We start from the raw sequence: 6,041 nt of genomic DNA on the forward strand, positions 1-6,041 counted from the left end.
ATCTACACATTTCCTCTCACCTAGTTGACAGGTGGCTTTTACTTTTCAAGTGAGGCACGTGCCCTCAGTCCCTGTCCTGTCCTCTTGCTTTGCTGTGGCTGCGTCCTAACACCCTCAGAGCCAGAGGGTGGGGACTCACCCGGCGGGTCTTGGCTGCAGGAAGTAGGACTCAGCCCATCTGGCTGGGGGGTGGGGTTTCAGGGTAGGGAGAGCACACTCAGCATGTGTGTGTTTATGCACTAGGATCCAGATTGCTTGTGATGACATCTTAATCCCACTCTGAACCAGCATTTACACCAGGAAAAAGTCGTGTACAGAAAAGATCATTAAAAACCTGACATACATCAGTGTTAAGAGGCATATCGGACATCTGGGTGGCTCAGTCAGTTAAGCGTCCGACTTCGGCTCAGGTCATGATCCTGAAGTTCGTGAGTTCGAGCCCCGCGTCAGGCTCTGTGCTGACAGCTCAGAGTCTGGAACCTGCTTCGGATCCTGTGTCTCCCTCTCTCTCTCTCTCTCTCTCTCTCTCTCTCTCTCGGCCCCTCCCCTGCTCACACTCTGTCTGTGTCTCTCTGTCAAAAATAAACAAACATAAAAAAAATTTTAATATTAAGAAACATAAGGCTGCTTTTATGGAGCTGGAGTAGGCTCTTCCCACGCGTATAACCATAACCATTACTATCCCAGGCCTGCGTTAACAAAATACCACAGGGGCCCCTGGGCGGCTCAGTCGGTTGAGCTTCCGACTTCGGCTCAGGTCATGATCTCACGGTTCGTGAGTTCGAGCCCGGCGTCGGGCTCTGTGCTGACGGCTCAGAGCCTGGAACCTACTTTGGATTCTGTGTCTCATTCTCATTCTCTCTCTGCCCCTCCCCCTCTGTCTCTCTCTGTCTCCCAAAAATAAATAAATGTAAACAAAATTGTCAAAACCCCCACAGATTGGGTGGCTTAACTAATGGAGATTCCTCGTTCACAGCTCTGGGGGCTGGAAGTCCAGGAACAGCATGCCGGCAACGTTGGTTTCTTATGAGGCCACTCTCCTTGACTCGTGGATGGCCATTTCTCCGTGTTTTCCACTGTCTGGTGGCTGTATGTCCCGACTTCCTCTTTTTAAATTTTTTTTTTTCAACATTTATTTATTTTTGGGACAGAGAGAGACAGAGCATGAACGGGGGAGGGGCAGAGAGAGAGGGAGACACAGAATCGGAAACAGGCTCCAGGCTCTGAGCCATCAGCCCAGAGCCTGACGCGGGGCTCGAACTCACGGACCGCGAGATCGTGACCTGGCTGAAGTTGGACGCCCAACCGACTGCGCCACCCAGGCGCCCCTCGACTTCCTCTTTTTATAAGGACACCAGTCATATTCGATTAGGGCCCATCCTGAAGACCCTATTTTACCTCAATATATCTCTTTAAAGACTCTTCTCCCAAATACAGCCCCATACTAAAGGTAGTGCAGGCTAGGGGCTTCAATGTATGAATTTGGGGCATGGGTGAGCCTAGTTCAGCCCATAAAACGTGGCTGTAATATGTGGGGACCCTCCCTTGTGCCAGAAGCCCTATGTGACACCTGCCCTGTGTTGCTCTTATCCTCACGAGACTCGCGAGCTCAGGAACATCGTAGCCCAATTTACGAATGCGGAAACTGAGCCACGTGGTGAATCGGCGAGTTAAAAAACAAATATTTATTGAGAATCTCTTACCTGCTAGGTACTAGGAGTGTAAAGAGGAAAAAAAAAAAAAACCTAGCTTCTACCTTCCAGCAACATGCGGTCTGACAGGGGCAGCCTTCTGTTTTCCTAGAATTTTGATACACTTTTGTGGGCAAGGGCAGTTCTGTCTATGGCCAACATTTGAAACACACAATTTTATGTGTCCATACTTACCTAAAAATCAGCCCTCCCTCACTCACTCTAGTTCTCTGGAATGAGGTGAAAATCTACATATACATAATGTAAATTAGTCCCAACGTCAATGTCATGAAGTAGGGCATAGGGTTGGAAGATCAAATCATTTCCGTAGCCTTGGCATTGCCACTGATTTTGAGACCCAGATATGTCTACCTTTAAAAGAATTGTGCCTCCTTTTGCACCCTGCTATGTTTGTTTGCCTATTTAATACATATTTTTCTAATCAGTCTGTTGGCAAAGTATCTAAATTTGCAGGGAGGGAAAACCAAGGTGATAAATGTCAGTTGCTGGAAGAATATTACAAGAGTTTAACATGTAGTTGGAAACAGCTGGAACGCGGTGTATGAGGCAACGAGCTAGGTATGCGGTCAGTCAGCCATTAATTAATTTACTTAGGAACATGTCCTAAGCTCCTACTCTGTGCCAAGCCCCGGGCGAGGTTGTACAACAGAGCAGGGAGTGAAGCCTGGATTCTGACTCCCCACATTCCCCCCTTCCTACCATCACAGCTTTTGATAACAAACCCGATTGTCAGTTTCCTTTACACATTGATCTGTCCTCCCACCAAAAGCCATTTAATTGCATACTCTCCTTTCTATTTTTAGTGGAAAACAACAGTCCTCATTTGTGGTTTGATTATGAACTGTCTCCCTCCCCACCCTCCTTCTCTGTCTGTAACCCTCCTCTTCTCCACCATGTTAGCTTGAAGCCTACTGGGTTTGCCCTTCCCCCACGGACTTCTGCTAAACACGCCCACTGCGTGGGAAGGCAGCTCTAGAGTGCCGGGGGCTGTGAAAACCCTCGCTGGAAATCAGAGAAAAAGAAAAGGGGCTCCCTTCTCCATGCATCACCTCTTCATGTTTTACTAGCATCCAACACAATAGTCTTCTCCACAGTTTTTGGTGGAGGGGTCCTGTGTCTCATCCCACTTGACAAGGGAAAGCATCACCAAACAAAGAAGTAAAAGAGGAGGGGCGCCTGGGTGGCTCAGTCGGTCGAGCGTCCGACTCCGGCTCAGGTCATGATCTCATGGTCCGAGGTCATGATCTCACGGTCCGAGGTCATGATCTCACGGTCCGTGGGTTCGAGCCCCACGTCGGGCTCTGTGCTGACAGCTCGGAGCCTGGAGCCTGCTTCGGATTCTGTCTCTCTCTCTCTCTCTCTCTCAAAAATGAATAAAACATTTAATTTTTTTTTAATTTTAAAGAAATTAAAGAGGAAAGTTTGCCAACGTAACCTGCTTGGCCCCAGAAAGCCACCTGTGCCTGTTATAGGCACCAAAGCCATTGGCAATCATTGTTGAAATATGAGACATAGTACTACTCACCATATGTGGACTCACACCAGGGTCAGTCGTACCGGGGAAAGAAAGGGTTACCAGTTTTATGGCCAATTCCAGTTCAGATAATGCCAGAATTTTTCTGACCCTGGCGGGGGGGTGCACAGCAGCCCTGCGGGCCTGTGTCTTCAGAAAATGGTGCCCAGTTATTCTCCTAGGTTGTAAATGGAAGCTTTAACTATTCTTTATCTGCCTGTAAATGATTTATTGGACTAAATGGTTTTCATGTCATCTGTTCTGCTCAACGATAAATTTCAGAATCAGAATCTAAGCTTTGTTCCTCGCTGTATCCCTCATAACCTAGCCTAAGGCCTGGCACGCTATAAAGGCTTAATAAAAGTTTGTGAAATGAATAAATCAAAGAGCGAATGGACGATTCACGGACACTTGGCTCTCCCTTTTATACACAGCGTCTAAAGGTTTCCGACTACATGTTATAGTTCCTAGCTATCAGCTCGTTTTTTTTCTCTGCCTGCAAACCTAGACATGTTGCCAACAAATCACTTCTAAAATTATGCATTAACCAGGAAAACACAACAGGATGAAGAAGAAGAAGAAGAAGAAGAAGAAGAAGAAGAAGAAGAAGAAGAAGGAGAAGAAGAAGAAGAAGAATTCTTTGGGAATATATTTGGCAAAGGGAGAATTTGTAGTACTCTGAAGTTCCAGCAAAGGCTGCGGGTGACCCCGCAGCAGCTAGGAGATGGGGAGCACTGGATGCAAATCGTGGGGGCAGCTGATGTTCCCTTGCAGAGTCAAGTCCTCCACATCCTCTTTAAGCAGAGGGGAAATGTTAGCACCTTAATCGAGGATGAGGGGCCCAGAGCTTCAGAGGAATCTGGAGAGTCCAGGTTTGGGGACGTATCAACCCAAATGTTTCCCGGCCAGGGCCCGGAGACCTTGGCGTAGCAAACCTGCCTACGTGGGGAGTTTGCTTTCTTCGGAGCTTGAGTGTTCTGATAATTAAGGCCTCAGCTTTCCCCGCCTTCTTGTTGTAGGACTTGAGAGTCTCTTTGCATGTTAAGCAGGAGGTCCCTGGCTTGCACACTTAGCTATCACTTGCCAATTAATCACTCTCAGGTTTTATTTCCATCTCCCGGAGTATCAATTGCACTAAGCAAGACCACTCCATTCCACTGTCCTGATATTTACTCTCCGTCCCGTATTTGTAAAACGTCTCATACATCACACCGGCTCATGTGTCCCCTCCCACTGCTGGCTGTCCCAGCTCACCAGCAGTGAAAGATTAACAAATGTTCTGTTGCCCAGCACTGGGGGGCCTCTGGCCCCACCAGCCCCCCAGGGATGGGGCCTTTAGCCCCAGACAGGCAGCGATGTTTCCAGTTCCAGAATCTTATCTCAGTAGCTTCTTTCTCAGGCAATTCCTAGAACCAACTGTCAGGAGCTGGGTTCTCCGGGAAGCAGATGCAGATGGAAATCTGAGTGCAGGAGTGATCTGTTTGCAGAATAGAAGCAAAGGACGTATGATTGGGGAGAGGAAGAAGTTCAGCCCTGATTCAAGCCAAAAGAGGCCTCAGCAGCCCACGAGGAGCGGAGAGGAACATCCAGAGACCTCCCAGCTGGGAAGGGGACCCCTTCCCCATAAAGGTGGCATGGCTGCCCGTGGGACGATGTCAGGAGGGGGCTGATGGGGGACATCTGGGCAGTACATCATGGAGCCCTCCCACAGGGGCCCCTAACTTGTTTGCTTTCTAGTTCCCTCCAGTGGAGATCCGGGATTGAGCGTGCCAGGGTGGACAGCTTTTCACCACCGAGCCATTCGGTTACTCTCTTCCCATAAATCTGCAGGTGGCGGTAAGTGGAAGTGGAGACAGAAAGTCAGGCTCTGTGAAACATGCCAGCCAGGAAGTCCCGGGACAGCCCGGGGCCGTCCCACAGATGGCAGATTAGGGGAAACTTGCCTCCAGAGGGAGATGAGGTTAAAATGGACAAGCAGAGAGAAGTAAAAAGGAGAGCTAGAGGCCTGAGTTCCTCTTCAGACCCACTTCCAAAGCTTCTCTGAAATTCAGCTAAGTACTGGGACGCCAGGCTCTGTGAGACTCTATCCTTGCAACGCACGCACTCTGTGCGCTCGGAACACATGATTTCCACTTTGTTTCTATCCCGTGCACCGAAACATGGACTAGACCTAACAACGTGTCAAGTGCAATATGAACGTTAGCTAGCTTTCTTTCCTGCTATTTAGGAGAGTGCTGATTGCAGGTAGCACGGGTGTTCTTATCCTTGTCTCTTGACCTTGTTCTTTCCTGTAACAATGTTCCCTTTGCTAGATGTTTGTGTCTTTGAGGGAGAATCTTTGCAGTGATTTGGATATCCAAGCTGTGTTCTCGGTCTCTTTCCCCCATGTTAATTCAGACTCCCCCTGCAGGAGAGACCATGAGGTAGAGTAACAAGCCCACAGAATGTGGTGTGAGAAGTGGATTTGAATCCCCGCTCTACTACGTACAAGCAATTTGACCTTGGCCAAGACCCTCGACACAGCAGAAATGCAGTAATTGCAGCCATACAATGGTGATAATTACATCTCTCTTGTAAATTGGTAGGAGAGAAACAGCCAATATTTGTGAGGTGCCATCGGGCGTTCAGAGAAGAGGTATTACCAATGTGATCTTAATTATCCTTACTCAAATCGCTTGGGTGATCTGGTGCCCCCTTGAATTAGCCAGAGTCCTTTCTGTTGCAAGGGACAGACCCTCCCTTTGCCCCCTTAAAATATCTCCATTCAGGAAGGGAATCAGGACCTACTGGGCGTACAAGATTCAGGGATGGCAGGA

Source organism: Puma concolor, chromosome F2 (genome assembly GCF_028749965.1).
Source record: "Puma concolor isolate L17-30 chromosome F2, mPumCon1.1.hap2, whole genome shotgun sequence".
In the NCBI taxonomy this organism is placed as follows: domain Eukaryota; kingdom Metazoa; phylum Chordata; class Mammalia; order Carnivora; family Felidae; genus Puma; species Puma concolor.